At 39.7% G+C, this 26,322-nt stretch overlaps 1 pseudogene; it reads right to left on the reverse strand.

Moving 5' to 3' along the window:
- Nucleotides 1–3,123: 3,123 nt before the first annotated feature.
- On the reverse strand, nt 3,124–25,773 carry LOC120532044 (annotated as a pseudogene).
- Nucleotides 25,774–26,322: the final 549 nt, after the last annotated feature.

Consider the following 26,322-nt stretch of genomic DNA (forward strand, 5'->3'; position numbering starts at 1 on the left):
TGTTGAAGCATCATCCATGTAAAAGTCTCTTTGAATAAAGCTGCACACATCACTGTCATATTCTTTTTCTCCCTCTTGTGCAACTTTCCTCCGACCATAATTGGCCACATCAGGTAAGTGACTATTACCAAAAACATGCCCCCTCATTCTATGGTCAACAACCCTGCAAACATCTCGCACTAGAAAACAAAGAAACATTTGCTGAATGTCAGCAGTAACTGCAACAGGGTTCTTCCTAAATCTTATAAGGATACCCAACAGGCTATTATTCAAGTCCGGCCCAGAGAGCAGCACATTGTTAAAGGAAATCCCTTCAAAATGAGCACTAGAATCAAAAACCACACGTATTTAGGTTGGCTTTTGCGTGTGGTACACTCTGAAGAAGGACAAATACCAGTACTCCTTACTTTCTTGAACTGGAGGTGCACGCTTTGTATAACAACTATCCAACATCTTTTTCATGAATTCCAGAAAATGAGCTTTCATCTCTGAGTGTTTCTCAAGGGTGCGACTTAGAGATCTAAAATGATTCATAGCATATATATGATTATCAGGTAATCACCTCCGTGGTTTGCAAAAAGGCAGTGGAGCCACCCAGCTGTTGCTGAAGTCTTGGAAGAATTCATTTTCCATAGTATTGAGAAATAAAAAAGGTTCAAGTCTGTGATCACCTTTTGTTTGTTAGAAAACCAATTGTCCAAGGTTTTCACAATTTGCTCCAATCAGATGGCTTTCACTGGGAATGTGGCAGAAGAGCTGGTGCTCTTTGACCATCATATGGCTCTCACACGGGTGAAAGTGACTTGGTCTGCCATTCTCCAGGATGTAAGGTTTCATGCTATTGACCTCTGAAGGCCTGTGTGTACCACCCAGGCACACATCACCAATTGATACCCAGCCCAAGTCCAATTTCTGGGCATATGATGCATCATGGGGTCCATTGATCTGTTTACGGACTTTATGCACCCTTAACAAGTCCCTTCCCAGCAAAAGCAGAATTGCTGCTTCTGTATTTTGAGGTGCTATTTCATGGGCTATTGCCTTGAGGTGATAGTGTTTGCAAGCAGCTTTTGGAGTAGGAATTTTATCCCTGTTGTCAGGGATCATATTGCTTTCTAGGAGTGTGGGCAAAGGAAGCCATACTTTTTCATCTAATGACTCTATGATCTAATCAACTGCTCGCCTGCCAGTAGTTTCAGCTATTCCAGAACATGTTTTCAATGTATATACATCTATGTTAAAAATGTCAAAACATTCTGGCCGAGCTAGAGATCTATTGCTTTGGTCATCCATCATGGCATACATCCTACTGCTTTTGCTGAGGTAGTTGGCCGAATAAACATTCACAAGGCACATATTTGCACAAGATTTCCTGCTAAAGTCTTCACGAAACACCTCAGTGCATTTGGACGTAATAACTTTGTCTGCTGCCTCTTTCTTCTACCCGCCATGTTGTGTGAGGGGAGAAGGGGACTTGTAAAGCCAAGGAGATGGACCTGGATGGAAGGCAGCTGAATGGTGTAGTGTGGGTGTCAGCCGCCCAGGGCGGAGGAAAATTTCGCTACCCCCTTAATTAGGTATTTCAATTTAAAAGTCTAAAATATACAGTAATTCTAAAGAATTTTTCAGCAAGAACAATCATCATTATTGTGTATTGTACAGTTTACAGATAAAAAAGTCATGTATATATGTTTTACAATATAATAATCACATTTATTACAAAAATCCTTACACGTATGCCACTTACATTGATATAACAGGTATATAACACTTATGATTATACCTTGACGATCGACAAGATGAAGTTATTAGCGAATTGAATATAAAACACAAATCGACTTCAAATAGAACTAGAACGATACTGTTACTATTTATATTTTTATTGAAAAATAATATAATTGTTAGAATTAAAAACGAAACTTCTGTCTTTAACTACAACTTTACTCTTCTACTTTTTTTAAGAGCAAAGTCTCTTATTGAACTATCAATGTCTATAGCATCACATACCTCTTGCTCAATAGACAAGATAGGCAGATTGGTTAGCCTTAAAGTACTCATTGTTGATCTGAAATAATTTTTGATCAATTTCAATTTTGAAAAACTCCTCTCACAGCTGGCATTGCTTATGGCAATTGTGAGGAATATTCAGAGCATTATTATAATATTGGACAGAGTATCTTCCAGCTTGGATTTCACAATAAATTTTAATAATTCAAGTGGGTCCACATTAATTAATTTATTTTCATTGCCTGTGGCAGTAATATAAGTCCGCAGTCGAAGTCGTTGCAGCTTGAAGTCCTGCTAGTCAATTTCGGCAGATGCGTAGTCTAGACTACATTTAGTATCATCCGAATCTAGTAATATAGCCGGCGTTAGATAAGCAAACTTTTCCGCCAAATTCTGTAGCTGCTGAAAACGCTCACGAATTTCTACAATTATTCTATCTAACGAAGAAAACAGCTTCCGTCTCAACTCATTTTCACAAGACAAGTTGGCATCTCTGGTTCTGTCATCAAAAATGTGCCTTCTCGTTATGCGCCTCTGAGGTTCCATGGAAATGCCAAGTTCTTCACACATATTTTTTGCATAACTTACAGCACCATCTGCCCATTCCTCTCGTTTCTCTATCAGTACCATCTGCAAAGCATTTACTTTCTGAGCGCATAGTCTTATGTCAAGTCCCTTTGTTTGTAAATGTTTTTGTGCATCATCCACTTCATGTAGCACCGGTTGCCAGAGGCCCAAGAAACAAAGAAAGGAAAATGACTGCATCGTAACTAGCAAAGTTCCTGCATCTGTTCTTGTGTTTAAGCTTTCACCTATCTCTGTCAGTTTTTCCAAAGCGACGAGAATGTCTTTGTAATGATGCAATGTCATTTTTACGGCATCGCCTCTTGCACTCCACTGCATATCTTGAACCCTTTTTAAACTTTTGCCTGTAGCTACTATCAGAACTTCCCAACGATGTGTGGACATGGAAAAAAATGAATAGCAACGTTCTAATGTGCTGAAAAAAGTTACTGAACTCGCCCCAACTGAGGCAGCGTGTAAACAAACCAGGTTTAACGAATGATTCGAGCAAGGTATGAATTCAACTTTGGGATTTATTTCTTTAATTCTTTGCTAAACTCCTGAATGCCTTCCAGCCATAACAGCAGCATTATCATATGCTTGGCCTCTACAGTTGCTTATATCGAGGCCATCAGCTTCAAGCTTGCTCAAAATCATCTTTGAAATTCCTTCAGCAGTTTTATCTTTTGTTTCAATGAAATCTATAAAAGATTCCACTACCTGTACTTCCTGATTTTCAATCACTACGTATCTTAATACCTGGCTTGTTTGGTCTTTATGAGAAATGTCTGGAGTGCTGTCGAATATAATCGAATAATACTTGGCCTTTTTTATTTGTCTGATGATATGTTGGCGAACTTTATTTCCCAAAATTGCAATTAATTCGTTTTGGATTTCTGGTGACATATACGTGATTAAAATTTTGCCACACTGATACATTTTAGATCTTACAAGATGTTCATGAAGTACAGGATCGTACTTTGCAATTAAATGCACTAATTCTAAAAAGTTTCCTCTATTAGTACTGGTGTCATTTTCTGTATGGCCACGTAAAGCCAAATTTTGTTTGGCAAGGAATTATATAATATCAAACATCCCGATAAGAATTTCTTGCCATTTTTTTGTTTCCTCTGCCACTAAATTTTGCTCTATCTTGTCAATAGTCTGTCCTTTTTTAAGTCTGGTCTCCAACTCCTTCCATTTGCAATAATTTTGGTTGTGTAGTGCACTTGATTCGTGACTTGAAACCTTAGGATTTAATTTCCACCAAGTATTAAATCCATCACATGAGCAAAACTTTGATCCATTCGGTGTGTTTACGTTCTCAAATAAACGGCAGCAAAAGCAAAATAATGATGCTTAGGAAGGAGAATAAGCCATCCAAGTACGTAAAACTTTTTTGCCATTAGTTAATGTGCGGTAAAACCATTCCTGGGTAAGCCGTCTTGTCTCTCCTTTTGATGTTAAAGAACACGAATCTGAACATGTTACTGTTGATGCTATGTATTGATATGCTGAACAACTTCCTGGCCTTGCTGAATGAGATGCAATCGCATATTTTCATCTATGTGTTCAGGCCATTTTCCGATATCGTTCAAGTTTCAGTATTGAATAGCAGACAATGCCGATGCTGTATCAGTCTCTGTTTCTAAGCTATCGAGGTCCATGTCTAGACATACAGATGCAGACTCTAATTAAGTAGATGTTGTTGAAATTTGATCTTCAGGAACACTGTCAACATTTCTAACAGGTACCAGAGCAACAGTGTCAAGTTCTTGTATTTTTTTTAGCTTGTTCTGGGTTTGAAGGCCCAGTTGTCTTTGATGAATTTAAGCCCAACGTGGAATCTGACATCTCAGGAACAGGACTTTTCACGTATTTAAGTAAAGCCCCTTTATTTTTTCTAATATTTTCCAACTTAGTTCTTCATTTATTACGGTAAGATACCCCATTTTCTTTTACTCTTTTCATTTTTGATGCTAAAACAAAAAAATATATAATTATTGACACTTATAATAAATAATAAAAGTACCAGTTGGATTCGTAAACGAAAGTATCATAGAACATTTCAAAATAATTACTAATAAATTAAAAAAATATAAACTACTTTACTGAAATGTACTTGTTCTGATTTTTTTATTTTAATAAATTAAAGCTAGAACAACTTAGCAGATAGTCAAACATACAATTACATAAATAAAAAACGTAAATAAAATATTTAATACTCACATAGTCGAATGTATACGTACACAAACTATACAATTTTTCAACAAAGTTCAATAATTTAACAATCACTACACGTACTTATGAGCACTAAAATCACAGTTTGGAATGCTGAGCACTCACAGACTTCCCTGAAGGGACTTATACGTACTGTAATCTAATTTGCAGGTGTTATTATACAATATTGAACACTATTCTTAATATGATAGAAATCATTCTCGCTGAATATTAGTCATAAACAATCCAAGCACAAAATAAAATATGGGGAATCCCTACAAGTCAGTACAGACGGTGTTGCCAGTCGCTACAATGAGCAAGATGTCATTATTATACATTCATTTAAAGAAAGGGGATTCCCCAGTTTCGTCACAGAATAGGTAATGAAAAATTCCGTGCTCATTTCAATTGGTCCGAATCATAGGAGCGACAAAAATCTGAAATGAAATGGTTCAAATTTTTACAAGATATTATTATTATTTATTGTGAAATTTTGCCGCCCCCTAAAAGAGCTGCCCGGGGCGGGCCGCCCCCACTATGCTACGCCACTGACTTGACTCAAAACATCGGGCAACATGTTTGGTTGATGTGCAGCATGTGGAATAGATGTTATGTGTTTTTAATATTATTTTCCATTCATCAAGGGGCATCTCTCTGAAGCCTCTGCACTTTCTCAGGGGATGAGGTTTGTGATGAACTGGACATTGTCTATCTGGGTCATCTTTGGCTGGGGGATTGGAAGAGGGAGTAGTATCTGTTTTGTGGACACACCCTGGCTTATGGGCATTGCTGTGACTCTTGCCGAATCTCTCATGGGAGAGTAAAGTTGGGGTCATTACATGCCTTAGCTTCACCGTGTATAAACCACGAAAAGAAGGGAAATGGGGGAAAGACGACCCTGAGTTCTTGCTTATAGTGGGAGCCCTGCATCCTCCACTTCTCCTAAAGCACATATGGGATTATTTCTACTATTGGGTTAACACTTCAAGCAGTATCCAATTAGGAAAGCCCTTGTAAATAGCCATCTCGTTTTGCAGTCTTAACCTTAGATAGCAAATCACTCAGTTCTCTAAGCTTTTGGTGCTCTTTTGGTAGTATTTTAGGAAAATTGTCCAGTTTTGCAAGCAGAGCACTTTCTATGGCTTTTGGCGACCCATAAATCTCCTCCAATCTCTCCCAAATGCACTGCAGCCCAATAGACAAGTTTTCGCATATTTGCTGATTTGATGCAACGCACATGTTCTGCAGATTCAGTCCGAAGCCATTTAATCAATAAATCATTCTATTCTAATGCTGTAAGGCCCAATGTCTCTAAGGCATTAAGGAATATGAATTTCCAGGCCAAATAATTCTCAGGCTGGTCGTCAAACTTATTTAATCCTGATGATATCAGTTGGCTTTGTGACAGATACCTTGTTAAATCTGATGAGGTATGGTCATGGGATTGTCCCGCAGTTTCACCCATGTGGTGGTTATAACGACTGGGGCAATGAATTAGCATAGGCGGGCTATGGGCACTGCTTGGCTGATTCCTTAAAAGGGTAGGATGGCTCCTTTGCCTTATTGGAGACTCATTATTGTGTACAGTAGTATCTGCAGGATGACATGATGCCCGATAGCCTGCTTCTTCTCAGGCTATATTTTCATCTGCTACCAGGTTGAGGACACACATGGGGCCATTGTTTATATATCCTTCCCTGAATGAATGCCTGCCGCTATGCTCATTTACGTACTGTTCAGTACGCTGTCTGTGGGCTCTGTATTGGCAGGAACTGGAATCCAAGTTCAATTTCTGCAGCCTCTAGGTTTGCAACTGCAGCCTCCATTACAGCTGCATTACAGCTGCTTCAGCCAGCGCAGTCTCTGTCTCTCTCTCTTTCTCCAGAGCGAGTGTGGCTTCTAGATGAGGCTTTTCTATTCTAATTTCAATCTCCTTCTTTGAAAAGGCAGCTCTAGCTTTGGCAACTTCAGCCTTATCATGTACTTTGGCTGCTGCCACACTGATATTTGAAACACAGGAAGATTAGTTGAATGACAAGCAACGGATCTAACTTCTGATTCTTGAAATTCCATTTTACACAGACAGACTGACACTGTTGTATCTGTAACTCCTCTAGTAATCATTGAGCAAATTACTGCAGCTGTTATTTTTACCTTAATATGTCATATAAGACAATGGAGTCAAAGTTACTGAGCAATCTTTTTTGTAGGTCTCCCTTTTCACTTCCTGCTTCCTGTCACATTGGCTTCCTGTTTCCTGCAGATCTACCAGAGTGTGGCAGATCTTTGGGGATTTTGTCATAAGAAAATATGGACCATTGTGATTCCAGAAGAAAAGATGAGACAGCGGCTAAATGCAGCTTAGGTGCCTAGTTAATGTCCTACGTTTATTTTATAATAAAGAGGTCATGAAACTTTATTCCATGTCGTTCCTTTCTTAAGGTGAAGAAAGGTCTAGCACTCTATTTGAATTTCTTTCATTCAGAGACCAAAAACAAAAATAGAGATGTAAATGGTCTAAAAATACGAAAAAGCATGCAGAAGGGTTTATGCAGGTAAGTTTTGGATATAATATGCCTTTTGAACCAGAAGAAAAGGGATTGTAAAGGCGGCAATCAGCATGAGCTCAAGCGCATGCAGAAGGAACTCCGAGCCCAGCTCAGGGCGGCGAAGGAGCAGTACAGGAGAAAGTTGGAGCAGAAGTTGCAGAATACAGTGGAACCTCGGTTCACGACCATAATTCGTTCCAAAACTCTGGTCGTAAACCGATTTGGTCGTGAACCGAAGTAATTTCCCCCATAGGATTGTATGTAAATACAATTAATCCGTTCCAGACCGAACAAACTGTATGGAAATATATTTTTTGTAAGGATTTTTAAGCACAAATATAGTTAATTATACCATAGAATGCACAGCCTAATAGTAAACTAAATGTAAAAACATTGAATAACACTGAGAAAACCTTGAACAACAGAGAAAACTACCACTGCAAGAGTTCGTGCTGTAGCACTACAAAGCTAAAAACACTTTTTTAAATGAGTTTTAAGCAAAGGAAAAAAATGAACATTTGCAAAATCCTTAATTTAATAAACCACCAAGAAAAGTAACATTGCAACAATGCATGCTACGAACCGATCGCTGTAAACAGAAGTGAAATTTAAAATCCAATAGAAAATAGTCTTTATTAAATACAAGGTTAAAACAATGCTCGGCTCTGTCTCTTAAAACGAGCCTTATGCGTCCAGCCGTCTGTCTCTCTCATGTGTATGTGAGTGTGTCTCTCTCTCACACGTGGATGTGTCTCTCTCTCGCGTGTGTGTGTGTCTCTTTTTCTCTCCTGCACAGGGAGAGACTGAACACGTGTGGAAATCATCGGCGTGCACAAACAGAAAGGGATACTGGCTTGTTCATGTACCGAGTCTGTGGTCATGAACAGATGCAAAAGTTTGGTGAACTTTTTGGTCATAAACCAATTTTTATGTGTTCCAAGTTTTCGTGAACCGAGGTTCCACTGTAACAGCATGAAGGAAGTGTGGGATGGGATGGGATAAAAATCATCACAGGCTACAGCTCGAAGCGGGGTGCCACCATCGCGAGACATATGGAGAGAACAAACCAGATGAACAATTTCTTGAACAGTTTTGACCACCCTAACTCACTCTTACCTCAGAGTACTGCACCCTCTACCCATCCTTCTGCTGATACCAGCATAAGAGAGAGTTTCCCCCAACCCACAATTACAGCAGCACAGGTAAGCAGAGAGCTGAGGAGACCTCATGCCAGCAAAGCAGTGGGTCCAGATGGAGTATCGCCACGACTGCTGAAGGCCTGTGCATTGGAGCTGGGTAGTCCTCTACAGTGCCTCTTCAACCTGAGCCTGAGGCTTTGGAAAGTCTTGCATCACCCCAGTCCCAAAGGTATCACATCCTAGTGAGCTGAATGACTTCCGGCCTGTCACTCTGATGTCACATGTGATGAAGACTATGGAGCGGCTGCTGCTTCACCACCTAAGACCACACGTCCGTCACGCCCTCGACCCTCTGCAGTTCGCATACCAGGAGAAGGTGGGAGCGGAGGATGCCATCATCTATATATTACACTGATCCCTCTCCCACTTGGACAGAGGCAGTGGTGCCGTAAGAATTATGTTTCTGGACTTCTCTAGCGCCTTCAACACCATCCAACATCTGCTCCTTAGGGACAAGCTGACAGAGATGGGAGTTGATTCATACCTGGTTGCATGGATTGTGGACTGCCTTATAGACAGACTTCAGTATGTGCGTCTCTGGAACTGCAGGTCTGACATTGTGGTCAGCAACACAGGAGCTCTGTAGGGGACTGTAATTTCTCCGGTCCTGTTCAGCCTATATACATCTGACCTCCAATACAACTCGGAGTCCTGCCACGTAGAAAAGTTCGATGACGACACTGCTATTGTGGGCTGCATCAGGAGTGGACAGGAGGAGGAGTATAGGAACCTAATCAAGGACTTTGTTAAATGGTGCGACTCAAAACACCTACACCTGAACACCAGCAAAACCAAGGAGCTGGTCGTGGATTTTATGAGGCCCAGGCCCCTCATGGACCCCGCGATCATCAGAGGTGACTGTGTGCAGAGGGTGCAGACTTATAAACACCTGGGAGTGCAGCTGGATGATAAATTAGACTGGACTGCCAATACTGATGCTCTGTGCAAGAGAGGACAGAGCAAACTATACTTCGTTAGAAGCCTGGCATCTTTCAACATCTGCAATAAGATGCTGCAGATGTTCTATCAGACGGTTGTGGCGAGTGTCCTCTTCTACGCGGTGGTGTGCTGGGGAGGCAGCATAAACAAGAGGGACGCCTCACGCCTGGACAAACTGGTGAGGAAGGCAGGCTCTATTGTAGGCACGGAGCTGGACAATTTGACATCTGTGGCAGAGCAACGGGCGCTGAACAGGTTCCTGTCAATCATGAAGAATCCACTGTGTCCACTGAACAGTTTCATCTCCAGACAGAGGAGCAGCTTCAGTGACAGACTGCTGTCATTGTCCTGCTCCACTGACAGACTGAGGAGATCGTGCCTCCCCCACACAATGTGACTCTTCAATTCCACCTGGGGGGGTAAACATTAACATTAAACAAATTTATTGTCTGTTATACTTGCATTTTTATCACTCTTTAATTTAATATTGTTTTTTATAAGTACGCTGCTGCTGGAGTATGTGAATTTCCCCTTGGGATTAATAAAGTATCTACTGTATCTATCTATCTATCTATCTATCTATCTATCTATCTATCTATCTATCTATCTATCTAATATGTTTGTGTGTAGTTTGAAGAAAATGTCAAAATCAGGACCTAATTTGTAGTGGTTTAATACTGATATTTTTCATCTTACACAAAAAACATAATCGTTAAGAGTTCTGTAATAATTGTTATTTAAGCAATATAATTTTAGTAAAATGTATATGCAGTTCCGTTTTTTTTTTTTTTATTCTGTCATGTTTCTGTAAAACTTGTTGCAGATACAGCAAGGTGAGTTTTTCTCATAAGCATCAAGTGAATGATGTTCCCCTAGGTCGCACACATTTATTTTCTCACATTTATGTACAAACTGTATAATTATAAGTTCTAAACATTTAGAAACAAGGTATTAACACATGATTTATAATTATAATAATGTATTTGGAGCTCTTAATAACATGGCAGTATCTGAAAAGCATGATCAATTTTATTTCAATATTGTCATTTATTGTCACTGTGTTGTAATGCACATTTTAGATTAAAATTGGAATAATGACTACCTGTAGTGGTGTATTGTAAAAGGAGAGAGGAAAACAGTTGCCACTGCATGTTTCACCATTGTACTCCAAAAGAAGATTAATTGAATGACACACTAGTATTTAATGGTTAACTCAGTCATATTTTTAAAAGATATGTGATGGAGATTGATTGCTGAAATAACCTTACTATGTCTCCTTATTTATATATGTTTTTAAAGCTGTCAGTTGCTTACTACTATTTACATGAGCAATGTCTGTAAAATCATTTAACCTATGTGCATCTTTTTTACTTTAGTTATGATCCAAACAATAAATGTATGAGTGTGTGTTTTTTTTTCTCTCACTCTTTTCCAAGTTGTGGTTTCAGAGTTTAACAAACACTATAGCCATTAAGACCAGCCATGTGAATTCACAGGTAAATTATTATTATTATTTTAAATGTAGTGTGGTATTTAAGACAGTGTGTTTCTTCTATCACAGTTCATAAATGAATTAGAAAATTTTACATAATTCAGTTTAACATATTGCCTTAATTTGTCTATGCTCCAGGCATTTAATTTTAAGACAGAGGTGACAAGAAATTTCAAGTGATAAAAAAATCAGTTTTATATAAATATTTGATTGGCTTTGACACTAGATATATACAATGTATATAAATGTAGCAAAATATATGCTTTCTGAATTTGTGTCAAGCTAAAAATTAGTGAAATGCAGCTATGATGAAATTCAATCTATAAAGAGTCAAAAGCCTTGTTAACACGGTATTGCCTTTGTTTTTTATTTATTTTTTTAGAACCAGACAAATTAATCTGAAAAACAAACAAAGTTTGCTGTTGGAGCAGCAGCAAAGGATGCAAGTGAAACTGCTTCCAGTATTGAAAGGAGTCATTGGTATAGGTACTGTCATGTAGAATTAAGGGTTTTCCTACATACAGTATATAGCAGTACATTTGTAAATTAATAGGGTACAGACATGCATTTTTGCATAAGGACATTGATGGTGATTAATCAAATATAGTTGGTTAAGTTTAACAGGACTCAGAGCTGTAATAAGCAATATGTGTTCTGAAAGAATAGTTTAACTTAACTGCAAAGTTTTTCTCCAAACAAGGCAACAAATGACAAGTAACTTATGGTTTTATATCAGACTAGCAGAATACCCGCGCTTCGCAGCGGAGAAGTAGTGTGTTGAAGAAGGTATGAAAAAGAAAAGGAAAAATTTTAAAAATAACGTAACATGATTGTTAATGTAATTGATATCTATCTTTATATATATATATGTTGTTCTCATATCTATCTATATATATATATATCTCTATCTATCTATATATATATATATATACCCGCGCTTGGCAGCGGAGAAGTAGTGTGTTAAAGAAGGAAAGAGAAAGAAAAGGAAACATTTTGAAAATAACGTAACATGATTGTCAATGTAATTGTTTTGTCACTGTTATGAGTGTCACTGTGATATATATATATATATTGTATTGGATTGCTGCTGTCATATACACACACACACACACACACACACACATACATACATACATATATATATATATATACATATATACACATACATATCTTCATATCTACATATCTATATACATATCTACATATACACATATATATATATATAAATACCTATCTACATCATATATACACACACATACATACATGCACACACACAAATTATATATATGTGTGTATGTATGTGTGTGTGTGTGTGTGTGTATATATATATATATACTTGTGTGTATGTTTGTATGTGTCTATATGTGTGTGTATAGCTTTGGTCACTGAGTGCAAGGGAAAAATAATTAAAATATAGTCTATAAGTTATTAAACAGTAAAACATTAACGTTTTAAGAAGTACAGGTACATTGAGCCCTACTGGAGTGGTTGCGGGTAAACTACATTTTAAAGACTGTGTAACACAACAGGTAAGTAACTAACAGCAGCTAAAATATATATGGATCATCTCTCTGTAGTAGATCCCTTTTGAAAGGCGCTACACGACAGCTGTGGTATAGAAATTACATTTTCTATGTGAACGTTCAAATTTGTGCCTCTGGTAATGTGCCTTACCGGCATTTAAAGAAAATTAGTTTTGTGTCCTCTGCACTGTTGAGAGAGAAAGGCTTTGGTTTGGGATAAAAGGTGTAAAGAAAGGAAAGTTGCCTTTTTCTTTTATATAGTATAGAGATGAATCGCCTTAATATTATTTTTCCGTGGTGTAGAAAAGGGGTCCCGTGTTTGCACTTGTCTGGGCTATAGCGCAGGGGGAGGATGAAAAAAATTAAAAGTGCTCACTTTGACTTAAAGCAGAAGCGCAGTCAGCGTCTCAAATGCCTGGCACAGCTATGCGCGCGCACTGGCTGCTCGACTTTTGCTGGGCAGGAGACCACAGTTTTTGCAGACACGTTCATGATATCAAAAGTCTCAGCGCTCTTTGGAGGTCATTCATATATTATATATATAGCAAAATCCCCGCGCCTCGCAGCGGAGAAGTAGTGTGTTAAAGAAGTAATGAAAAAGAAAAGGAAACATTTTAATAATAACGTAACATGATTGACATTGTCATGAGTGTTGCTGTCATATATATGCCTGCCTAAAGAAGTCTCTTACTTTATTTACCGTTCATTTAATCATGGCTATTGGCGGAAAAATTATAAAATGGAAGGAGGATGGCTTTACCAAAACAATTATTGATGACGAATCGATTATTCATAAAGCTTGAATTGGTGATGTTTTTCTGTGTTAACCTCATATTTTTTCAGACTTCTTCTCAAACTAAGGTGGTGCGAGGGTAAAATGAATCGGGATGCGCTGATCAATGTAATCCGTATACCAGGAAATCATGCATTGACAAAAGCTCCCCTTTGCTTGTAATGCAAAGTGTGATTAAATGCATTATTTTTTAACGCGTTATGGAGCACATGCATCGAAGCTTCTCAGCTGTGCTTGTGCTAAGAAAAGGAAAGATTTTAAAAATAACGTAACACGATTGTCAATGTGACCTTTTGTAAGTAGTGCCTGGAGGATTCAGTGTAGAGAAACTCGAGAGATAGCGTGTGTATTAACTTGTGGATTTTTCTGTGAGTATTTGGTGGCAGTCTGACTAAGTTGCTTCGAAAGAAGGCATTATCCGCGGAGCTCAGCTCAGACCGAAATTAGATGAATGGGAGGGGAGATGATGACATGACTCCCCCACCCGCCTTAACTGTCAATCCCCACAAACACAGTCTCGGAATTTGCATAAGCACACCCCTTCACCTACAATTTTAACTTAGTTACAAAGTGATCAAAACTCTCGTTTATATCCTGCGTCCTCTCATTAAACTTGTATCCCGCATTACCTGTGGGCATGTGAAACGCCAGCGGTAGCCTGTCTATGAACTTAATTTAAAGTTTAGGTTTACACCTTTCTTTCTTTCCGAGGCAGCAACACTTATGAATATGGTAGTATATGTCACTCGCTCGCTTCTTATTGTTTTTCGCTGCCTTCTCAATTATATAATGCATGTTTTCTTAAGCGCTTTTGGAGGTCTTCCTGATTTTCTACGCACTGCGTTGACAATCAGTTCACGTGATTACGTGGGGGCGTGATGATGTCACACGAAACTCCCCCACGTCATTCCAGCTCAACTCCATTACAGTTAATGGAGAAAAATACCTTCCAGTTATGACCATTAGGCGTAGAATTTCGAAATGAAGCCTGCCCAACTTTTGTAAGTAAGCTGTAAGGAATGAGCCTGCCAAATTTCAGCCTTCTACCTACACGGGAAGTTGGAGAATTAGTGATAAGTCAGTGAGTGAGTGAGTGAGTCAGTGAGTGAGTGAGTGAGGGCTTTGCCTTTTATTAGTATAGATGAATTGGTACAATTTCTTCATACTATATAAGAATTAAATGGAGAAGGCAGGCTTTACATTATTAAACCTCTTGACAACTAAAGAAACTGAACAACTAATCTACAAATCCAGACATCATTATTATGAACATGGAGAGAAAGCTAATAAGCTTTTAGCTCAACAAATTCACAAGCAAGAAGTGCGCAACGCAATCTCGGTAATCACTAGCACGAACGGAGATAAAATCGTCGAACACAAAAATATAATGCACACTTTCAGAGACTACTATAAATCCCTATATACAGTGGAACCTTGGTTCACGACCATAATTCGTTCCAGAACTTTGGTCGTAAACCGAGTTGGTCGTAAACCGAAGCAGTTCCCCCCCATAGGATTGTATGTAAATACAATTAATCCGTTCCAGATCGTACAAACTGTATGTAAATATATGTAAAGATTAAGCACAAATATAGTTAATTACACCATAGAATGCACAGTGTAATAGTAAACTAATGTGAAAACATTGAATAACACTGACACAAAACACCCAGGCTCCCTTCTCAGCTACACGAGCTGGCTCGCTCGCGCTCTATCCCTCTCTCTGTAGCACACACACCACCAAAGCCCCTCCCTCCCTCCGCTACAGGAGCAGGCTGGCTCACGCGCTCTCTCTGTAGCGCGCACACACACACACCCTAACTTCCTCCCCCATCCCTTCCCTGTCAGCTGCCCTCTCCCCCTCTTTCCGCTTGTTCGCTCGCGCTCTCTAATCTCTCTGTAGCACGTGCTCGCGCAGCATTTTTTTTAAAATGAGTTTTAAGTAAGGCAGAAAAAAATGAACATTAAAACAAATCCGAAGTGCATGCAAAAACCAACTCGCAAGCAACCAAAAAAGAAAGATTGCAGGAGATCACGCTATTAAACTTAAAGCCTGATCGCTGTAAACACTGTTTTTAAAATGAGTTTTAAGCACAGCAGAAAACCCTGTACTACCTGTATAACCATAGAAAAAAGAAAGCAAGTTACAGTAGGCGATTGATACGACAGCTTGCATGGCGCAATGCTAAGAAGTGCTGATTTTCATTTCGTGGTATATAAAATCATCACATTCAAATATTAACAGTTCCCACACACCCAAGGACCGTCCTTCCTACATTTACGACACGTGTACTTGTTGCAGTGCACACAACTCTCTGTGCTATGGTTCCTATTACACTGAATGAGCACCTGACACTGTACTTTCTTCCCTGGGGGAAGGTCCCGCATCAGAGAATTTCCAGTTCCTGCATAAATTCACACCCGATCTGACGCTGTTCGTTTTCAAATAATATTGCATTAGTGCGATGATATTTTCACATATATTGTCTCTTTCTTTTAGGTGTGTAATAGAAACCACAGCATAGAGAGAAGTGTACATGGCTTCTTACAGGAAAAGGCGATGGAAAAAGTGCACTTGAATAAAAGTGCACTTTTGTTGTACTTTTACACCAATATTTGTTCCTGTGTTTGAGCGACACGGGCAGATGGGGAGTGTCCGATTATTGCATATAGCGCCGAAGTTACTGCTCTTTACCATTCTTTCCTCTGCATGTCCTGGAGTACAAAAGAAACAGCATACAGCAACATGCAGGGACTGGCAGGAACACTCAAATCAAGAAAATCAAGTGACGGTGAGATACGAAGAAGGCAGCTTCGCCAGCGTTTCTGTGTCAGAACCCGGTTGGGTGGGGGTGGTATTAGCGTTAATATGCATCGTGGTACACTACAGAGCTATAGTGTGTCTTTAGTGAAAACAGCCGTGTCAGATGGGGTTGTATGGATTGATTCTGAAGGCGACTGAGCAAATAAAAAGTTAATTTAAAAAAAAAAAAAGCTAACCTTTACAAGAATCATAAATTGCACCGGCTGTTACAGACTGAAATCAAATGTATGCTTTTATTCTAAAATAGTAAGACTAAGAGCAGTTTACTTCTCAAAACGGAGTGGTGCAGGATCAAACTCGCGACCTTTTGTTTCCAAGGTGAGAACTGATTCTATTGCACCACGGAGACAGTTATAATAAATGGCTGTCAATGTCGCATGTTAAGGCGGCTTTTTGTTTCTGTAGTTATATTTTTGAATAAACGTGCAATTGTGTTATATTTAAAACTTTTTGTGAAAATGTTTCTTTGTTATTTGGACTTCAGGCTTCATACATTATATAGTTTATGCCTACATTTTGTCATCTACTACTAGAATATAAAAAACGTTTCTGTTTTAACAATGTGTTGACACAGATTACAGGCTGGCTCACGCGCTCTCTCTGTAGCGCGCACACACACACACCCTAACTTCCTCCCCATCCCTTCCCTGTCCGCTGCCCTCTCCCCCTCTTTCCGCTTGTTCGCTCGCGCTCTCTAATCTCTCTGTAGCACGTGCTCGCGCAGCATTTTTTTTAAATGAGTTTTAAGTAAGGCAGAAAAAAACGAACATTAAAACAAATCCGAAGTGCATGCAAAAACCAACTCGCAAGCAACCAAAAAAGAAATTGCAGGAGATCACGCTATTAAACTTAAAGCCTGATCGCTGTAAACACTGTTTTTAAAATGAGTTTTAAGCACAGCAGAAAAAAACGAACAGCGGACAAATCCGAAGTGCATTTAAAAACCAACTCACAAGCAACCAAAAAAGTAACATTGCAACAAATCACACGATGAAGTCCTCCATGTAAACAATTTTTTTAATGAGTTTTAAGCACAGGGAAAAAAACGAACATTTGAAAAAAAGAGAAAAGTAACACTGCAACAAATCACAGCATGATCTGAAAAACTAACTTTTGAAAAATCCGTAATACAAAAACTACTGTACAGTACAGTACAAACCACCAAGAAAACTAACCTTGCATGAGTCAAGTTCTGGCATGAAGTGTTTTCCTTCAGGTGTTTTCTCTCTTGTGATTTCTTGGGTTTCTGGTGCTTTTAGCTGTTTAGCTGGTGGGAGTGAAAGCCTCATGCAGCCATTCCAAAAACAAACTCCTTGTGACCCAATCCTTTGTGTTTGCACCCCACATTACTGGCAGTCTGGCTTTGTTTACATTGTGCTGCTTGAAAGCACGAGGGTTCTCAGATTGGTAAATGAGTAAACTGGTAAACAGTTTTTCCACCTCTTGTAATTTCTTTCTTTACTTCGATTTCAATTTTCTTCTCACCACTATTCACTTGCTTAGAAGCCAATGGAAGGAGAACAATGAACAGAGAGCTTTCTCTCTCTCTTTCTTACTCTCTCAGGCTGCCTGTGCTGGGGGGATGGTGCGCTAGCACGTACAGCCTGCAAATAGGCAGGCAAACACGTGCAGCAATCTCCTCCTCCTCCTCCTCCTTCACCTCCCCAGCAGGCACATGGAACTGGGGGGGTGGTTTGCCTGCCTATCTGCAGCCAGTAAGTGCAAGCCAACACGTGCAGCAATCTCCTCCTCCCCCTCCCCAGCAGGCACGTGCTCGCTCGCTCTTGCTCTCTCTCTCTCTCTCAGCTCAGCTCAGGCAGGCAAGGGAAACTGGCTTGTTCGTATACCGAGTGTGTGGTTGTGAACCGAGGCAAAAGTTTGGCGAGCTTTTTGGTCGTGAACCGAGTTGTACGTGAACCGGGACGTTCGTGAACCGAGGTTCCACTGTACTACTGAGTTTAAGGAAGACAATACACAATCTAATGCATTTCTGGATACATTACAGATACCACAAATAGATGCTTCTAGTGTGGAGGAACTTGATAAACCTCTGGCGTTATCAGAATTACTAGATGCTATAAAGTCACTCCAAGGCGGGAAAGCAGCAGGCCCTGATGGCTACCCTGCAGAATTTTACAAGAAATTCTCCACTCAGCTAGCTCCCCTCCTATTAGCAACATTTACAGAAGCCAGAGATAACCAATCTCTTCCACAAACCTTTCGCCAAGCACTAATCACTGTCTTTCCAAAACAAAATAAGGACTTATTACAATGTGCATCATACAGACCAATTTCACTTCTGAATAACGACGTTAAAATACTCTCTAAAATCTTAGCCAGAAGGATGGAGAAAGTGCTCCCTCGGTAATATCACAAGACCAAACTGGATTTATTAGGGGCCGGCACTCATCTTCAAATCTTTGACGCCTGTTTAATGTAATATACTCACCAACTAAATCAAACACCCCAGAAATATTATTATCATTGGATGCAGAAAAAGCATTTGACATGATTGAATGGAAATACCTTTTTACTATATTGGAGAAGTTTGGGTTTGGCCCAAACATTTGTGCATGGATTAAATTACTGTATACTAACCCAGAAGCTTCAGTTTGCATCAACAACATTTGCTCAGACTACTTTAAACTAGAACGTGGCACTAGACAAGGATGCCCTTGTCACCGCTGCTGTTTGCGATTGCCATTGAACCACTGGCAATACATTGTCGAAATACTGATCAGATAAAGGGGATTAGCAGAGAAGGACTGGAACAGAAAATCTCATTATATGCAGATGACATGGTACTGTATATATCAGACCCAGAAAATTCTGTGCCTGCAGTCTTAGCAGCACTCACAGAATTTCAAAAGATCTCTGGTCTCAGAATTAATCTGAATAAAAGTGTACTCTTTCCAGTGAATTCTCAAGCATATAATATTAGATTAGACACCCTACCTTTTATCATTGCAGAACAGTTTAAATACCTCGGGGTAAACATCACAAGTAAACATAAAGCTCTATATCAACAAAATTTACATACATTTGCCGTCTGCATGGAAAAAATTAAACAAGACTTGCATAGATGGTCAACCCTTCATCTCACACTAGCTGGAAGAATTAACACTGTTAAGATGAATATTCTTCCTAAACTCCTTTTTTTATTTCAAAACATCCCAATATACATTAATAAATCATTCTTTAGGCAATTAGATTCAACAATAACCTCATTTATTTGGAATTCAAAACATCCACGCATCAAAAAACGACCTACAAAGACAAAAGGCAAAAGGCGGCATGGCTCTACCTAACTTCCAGTTTTATTACTGGGCAGCAAATATACAGGCGATAAGAACCTGGACACAAATAGAAGAACATACACAGGCTTGGACCGCAATAGAAGTAAAATCCTGCAGTACTTCTTTGTATTCCTTGCTCTGTGCTCCAATAAACACACGTTATCGGCAATATACAAATAACCCAATTGTGCTCCACTCACTTAGAATCTGGAACCAATGTAGAAAGCATTTTAAGACGGAGAAGCTTCTATCTGTGGCACCTCTGCAAGAGAACCACCTCTTTCAACCTTCACAAACATATGCAGTTTTTAATATCTGGAAAAAATTTGGAATTAACTTGCTTAGAGATTTTTATATAGACAACGTCTTTGTATCCTATGAACAATTACATTCCAGCTACATATTTCTTTCACTATCTTCAAATCAGGAACTTTGTTAAACAGAACCTTCCAGATTTTCCTCATCTTGCACCCTCATCCATGCTGGAAAAAATATTGCTCAATCTCAAGGAGTTAGACTCCATCTCTACAATATATAAAATCATTTTACAATCCCTCCCTTTCAAAGATCCAAGAGGACACTGGGTAAAGAGCAGTAACTTCGGCGCTATATGCAATCATCAGACACTCCCCATCTGCCCGTTGCTTTGTTATACTTTTACACCAACTTATGTTCCTGTGTTTCAGCATGCTCAAATGGGCATGCTCAAAAAATACACGTGTAATACCACGAAAAGTGCACGCAGACACTTATTTTCGCAAACAAAACAAGTGCACTTTTATTCCAGACTACCTGTATAACCATAGAAAAAAGAAAGCAAGTTGCAGTAGGCGATTGATACGACAGCTTGCATGGCGCAATGCTAAGAAGTGCTGATTTTCATTTCGTGGTATATAAAATCATCACATTCAAATATTAACAGTTCCCAAACACCCAAGGACCGTCCTTCCTACATTTACGACACGTGTACTTGTTGCAGTGCACACAACTCTCTGTGCTATGGTTCCTATTACACTGAATGAGCACCTGACACTGTACTTTCTTCCCTGGGGGAAGGTCCCGCATCAGAGAATTTCCAGTTCCTGCATAAATTCACACCCGATCTGACTCTGTTCGTTTTCAAATAATATTGCATTAGTGCGATGATATTTTCACATATATTGTCTCTTTCTTTCAGGTGTGTAATAGAAACCACAGCATAGAGAGAAGTGTACATGGCTTCTTACAGGAAAAGGCGATGGAAAAAGTGCACTTGAATAAAAGTGCACTTTTGTTATACTTTTACACCAATATTTGTTCCTGTGTTTGAGCGACACGGGCAGATGGGGAGTGTCCGATTATTGCATATATAGCCGGTTACTGCTCTTTACCATTCTTTCCTCTGCATGTCCTGGAGTACAAAAGAAACAGCATACAGCAACATGCAGGGACTGGCAGGAACACTCAAATCAAGAAAATCAAGTGACGGTGAGATACGAAGAAGGCAGCTTCGCCAGCGTTTCTGTGTCAGAACCCGGTTGGGTGGGGGTGGTTGCGGGGGCGTTAATATGCATCGTGGTACACTACAGAGCTATAGTGTGTCTTTAGTGAAAACAGCCGTGTCAGATGGGGTTGTATGGATTGATTCTGAAGGCGACTGAGCAAATAAAAAGTTAATTTAAAAAAAGCTAACCTTTACAAGGATCATAAATTGCACCGGCTGTTACAGACTGAAATCAAATGTATGCTTTTATTCTAAAATAGTAAGACTAAGAGCAGTTTACTTCTCAAAACGGAGTGGTGCAGGATCAAACTCGCGACCTTTTGATTCCAAGGCGAGAACTGATTCTATTGCACCACGGAGACAGTTATAATAAATGGCTGTCAATGTCGCATGTTAAGGCGGCTTTTTGTTTCTGTAGTTATATTTTTGAATAAACGTGCAATTGTGTTATATTTAAAACTTTTTGTGAAAATGTTTCTTTGTTATTTGGACTTCAGGCTTCATACATTATATAGTTTATGCCTAAATTTTGTCATCTACTACTAGAATATAAAAAACGTTTCTGTTTTAACAATTTGTTGACACAGATTACTGTAGAAACAAAACAGACATGAAATGTGTGTGTTCCAAATAATGATCTGTTATTTCCACTCTAAAACTCCACTTCACTCCCAGATACTCAATCAAGACATGAGCCGAGAGAAGTTTGTGCACGTTCTAAATTGATGGGTGGATGGAATAGCCGGCTGCTCCTAGCTTCTCTTTATCAGCACATTTAGAGGACAAAGGACGCTGTCGGAGAGGTGTGAAGGGATTTAAGAAGCAATTTAAGGTGGGACGTAATTACGAGTTTTTTTGTAGGCTCTGGTAATTCTAGTGTTAAGGGCGATTTATATTGATTTGCATATTCAAAGAGGAGTAATTCTGGGAGGAGTTGGGGCGTTACATAAAGCACGTACACGAGCATTACTTTTCACGCTGATCGGGATTTATGTAGCAGAAGAACGTGAAAGTTGGAGTACGCACAGATTACTGCATTTCGACTTTTGTGCTTACACCATATTATAGTGTGGGTTCTACGCACGGCATTATACATGAGGCCCCTGAACTGGAGTGTAGTAGAGTCCGTTCCACCTGTTCTTCGATAATTTCAAAAATAGTTTAATCTATATCGGAGTCTAAAAGTGCCGGCAACATTGTAATTTCTTCCGATAAATCTTCAATTCTCTCTCTGAAATACGTAATATCTTCGGCAGAACCCATTTCATCGGCAGTAGTAAGCATTTTTCTAATTAATTCTTGTGCTATCGATTCACCAATCAGTAACTAGAGGGCGTGTTAGAGCCCACCCTCTCAACTTTGACGAGTGAAAGTAACAGTTTTATTTCAAGTCGTATTTCATGACGGTTTGCAGGAATGTTACGGACAAAATGAAATAAATAAATAAGCAACGAAAAACATATTTCGTGACACATTTATTTATTTATGCTCACATTTCACGGTACTTTTATTTATTTACGCATTTATTTATTTATTTAATTTTGTCGGAAATATTCCTACATATGAATGACTGCAGACCAATAGCTTTAATGTCTATAGTGATGAAGACCTTTGAGCACCTTATTTTAACTTACACCAAGAATGCTTCAAATTACTTCTTTGTAGATGACTTCACACTAATCATTTCAAGCAATGATGAGTCCATCTACAGATGAGAGGAGGAACATCTGACAGTGTGGTACAGGCAAAATAATAAAAAAAAATGATTATGGATTACAGGAAACCGCCACCTGTTCACCTATCACTTGCTATAAATGGCTCAGCCATTTAAGTTTCTGGGCTCCGTATTGTTGTAAAACCTTAAGTGGGATGAAAACATTAATTCATTTTATCAAGAAAGCTCATCAGAGAATGTTTGTTTTTTGGTGTGAGCTAAGGAAATTTACTCCTCCCCCAAGCAATACCAGTCCAGTTCTTCACAGCTATCACTGAGTCCATCATAGGCTGTAAATTAACATTTCAGACTTATGTGAATCCAGGGTAAGGAAACATGCCACAAACATAATTGCTGATCTGACTCACCCATTCCAAAGACTTCCTTTGTGCACTAAAAGCTAAAACAACTTGTCATCTAAACAGAGTTTTTTCCTAATGTAGTTATCTTGGCTAGGCCAGGTCTGAGTTTCTACTCAATGCCTATGTATACGTGCATACTGGACTACCTGGACTTTTTCTTTATTTTTTCTTTTATTCCTATTTTTCCCTATTTTATCTCTGTATATTTAACTTTTTGTATTTTATGTTGTCCTTGTATGTTGCATCAATACTACCAAGACAAACTGCTAGCACTATACATTAGAGTACCTGGTGTCACACACGTGCGCATGGGAGGCAGCTAAAGGAGTAAGGGCAATTCTGAATCAGACCGGGATGTGGCAGAGTGCACTGACTTTTTTTCTCCCTTTCCTGCAGACCATTCACGGGAGATTCCACCTGGCCCTTTTGATGTCATTTCCTGGTCCAAGCCTATGGAAGAAGACCTTGCCGGCTCGGGCCTATGACTAAAGACCCTTATGAGCCTGACTGCTTTGACCCCACTTCCTGTCTTTCCCTTTAAAAGCCTCCACCTTTTCCCTATTCCCTCAGTTCTGTTTTGGACTTGGTTTTGTGCACACCAGTGCTGTGTATCATATTCACAACTTTGCAGCCAGGACACCAGTTATACGGGTGGCTGCCCCAAACCTTGTTATGGCTCTGTGTGGAGTTTCTGACACTGGCCAATAAAGTAAATTCTAATTCTGACTCTGTGAGGTGTGTTTCACTCTTATCTACAGCAGACGCTGAATGCAATATATTGCATTTATTATATATGTATGCATTGTTACATCAGTATCCCGTTGGCCTAAACTGCCTTATTTAAGCCTGTAGGGAATCTACACTGTCTTCATTTTAGTTAGTCCTGGATTCCTCATACTTTCTGACAATAAGTATGTTAGACTGACAGCTCTAAACAGGTCAGGAATGAGTAAAGGGAACTGGGAAGACTTTTTTTAGATAACAGACTTTCTTTAGAAAGTTGGTAACATTGTTATTATAAAATAAACATTGTTTTTTTATAGGAAAACAAATCAGTTTACATTTTAGAAACTATGTCTGTCTAATTAGGTTCCATAAAGATATTAATAAATATGTTTTTTTAAGGTTTTGAATGAAAAATAAATACTGATTCGGTACACATTGAAAACAAGTATATACATGTTTTTTTTCAAAGAACCTTTCTTCTTCCCTTTCTAATCACAGTGTTTTATACACTCAGTACACACACATATACTGTAACTAACAGGCTTAGTAAAATGTCTCACAGGAAAAGAGATGCACTAACCAGCAGACAAAAAAAAGAAAGTCAGAACACAAAAGCAAGGGTCAAAATTAAGTAAACAAAAATCCTGTTGTCAAAACCATAAGCATAATCAGAAATCATTAACAAGACAAACAGAATTATCTATCTATCTATCTATCTATCTATCTATCTATCTATCTATCTATCTATCTATCTATCTATCTATCTATTGTGGAGGAGGAGGAGAGGAGGGCTTATGCCTCCTCCAGACCGCGAGGGGGCGTCCGCCCTGGTTATATTGGGGACCACGGGTGCAGGGCTTGGAAGCCCAGCCCTGTAGGGACCCGTGGACACCGCCGGGTGGCGCCCCGATGCCGGTTTACCCTGTGTGGTCTTTGGCCGGGGATGGAGCCCTGCCGGGACGCCTTGGAAGACCGGAGGAGGGCGTGTGCCTCCTCCAGACTGAGTGGGGGCGTCCGTCCTGGTTAGGCAGGGGGCCTCGGGTACAGGGCTTGGAAGCCCAGCCCTGTAGGGACCCGTGGTCACCGCCAGGCGGCGCCCCGGTGCCTAATTATCCCGGGAGCCCGGCACTTCCGCCACACCAGGAAGTGCCGGGGGGAAGACTTTGTGTGGCGCCCGGAGAGCCGCCAGGAAAGCAGCCGACACTTCCGCCACGCTGGGGCGTAGCTAAGGAGAAGAGGCCGGAAACACCTGGGGCTCATCCGGGGCATTATTTAAGGGGCCGCCTCCCTCCAGTCATTTGGTGGAAGTCGGGAGGCAGAAGACGGAGCTGGAGCAAAGGACAGGAGGCGGCCAGAGGGAAGGCACAGTGACTGTGGGCCCTGGACTTTTGGGGGATTCGGTGCTGAAGGCACTGGGGTTGCGTGAGTGCACTAAACTTGTATATAGTGTATAATAAACAGTGTGTGGTGCAAAATATGTCGTCCGTCTGTCTGTGCTGGGGCCAGCGTTCACACTATCTATCTATCTATCTATCTATCTATCTATCTATCTATCTATCTATCTATCTATCTATCTATCTATCTATCTATCTACAGTATATATGAGGGTGAGTCAAAAATTATCTGCACTTAGACTGTAGAATTTATTTTAATCAACACTCTGAAAAGACAAATACATCATTTTTTCCATCTGTCAACAAGCTTTCATATTCTTTCATTAAAAATGTTTTAGGCTTAGCTGCGAGCCATGAATGCACCACTGTCTTCTCCTTGTAGGGCTTCTTCCAGGGGACCAAACTTATGATAGTCCGATTGGGCAAGATCAGAACTATAGGGAGGATGCTGTAACATCTCCAAATGAAGTTTTTGCAGAGTGTCAATAGTGTTGGCAGCAGTGTGCGGATGTGCATTGTCATGCAAGAACACAATGCCCTTGGATAACAGTCCTTTGTGTATTGTCTGAAGTTTAGGCTTTGGTTCTTCAGTGAGCATCTCACTGTAACAAGCACTGTTAATTGTTGAACCTTTTTCATGATAATGTTCCAATATTGGCCCTTGACAGACTTGTAGTGATGTACCCATGTCTCATCACCAATAATGGTTCTTTTTAAGAAACTTTCACTTTCTTTAGAGTATCGGTCCAAATTTGGTTTGCAGATATCCAGACGCTTCTGTTTGTGCTCTTATATGAGTTATTTTGGTACCCATCTCGCACAAACTTTTCGAAACCTAAGTCTGTTGTGAACTATTGCATAGGCAGAACTATGGCTGCTTTGCAAATGATTTGCCACATCATCTACTGCCAGTCATCTATTCAACAGAATAATTTTACACGCACGCTCAATGTTGTCATCAGTTGTGGATGATGAAGGGCGTCAGGCTCCTTCTTCATGGCTGACACTCGTGTGACCTTCCTTGAACTTCTCTATCCATTCATAGACACTTCTTCGTGACAAAACACTTTCTCCATACTGTACACAAAGTCTTTGATAAATATCAGCACCAGGCACACCCTCAGATCACAAATAATGAATCACTGTATGTTTCTCTGCAGTGGGGCAGAGATTGTTTCTCGCACCACACTTACAAATGTTCTGATGTAACATGTTCACATCTGCACAGCAGTGACTG

The sequence above is a fragment of the Polypterus senegalus genome, chromosome 7, assembly GCF_016835505.1.
Source record: "Polypterus senegalus isolate Bchr_013 chromosome 7, ASM1683550v1, whole genome shotgun sequence".
NCBI lineage: Eukaryota > Metazoa > Chordata > Cladistia > Polypteriformes > Polypteridae > Polypterus > Polypterus senegalus.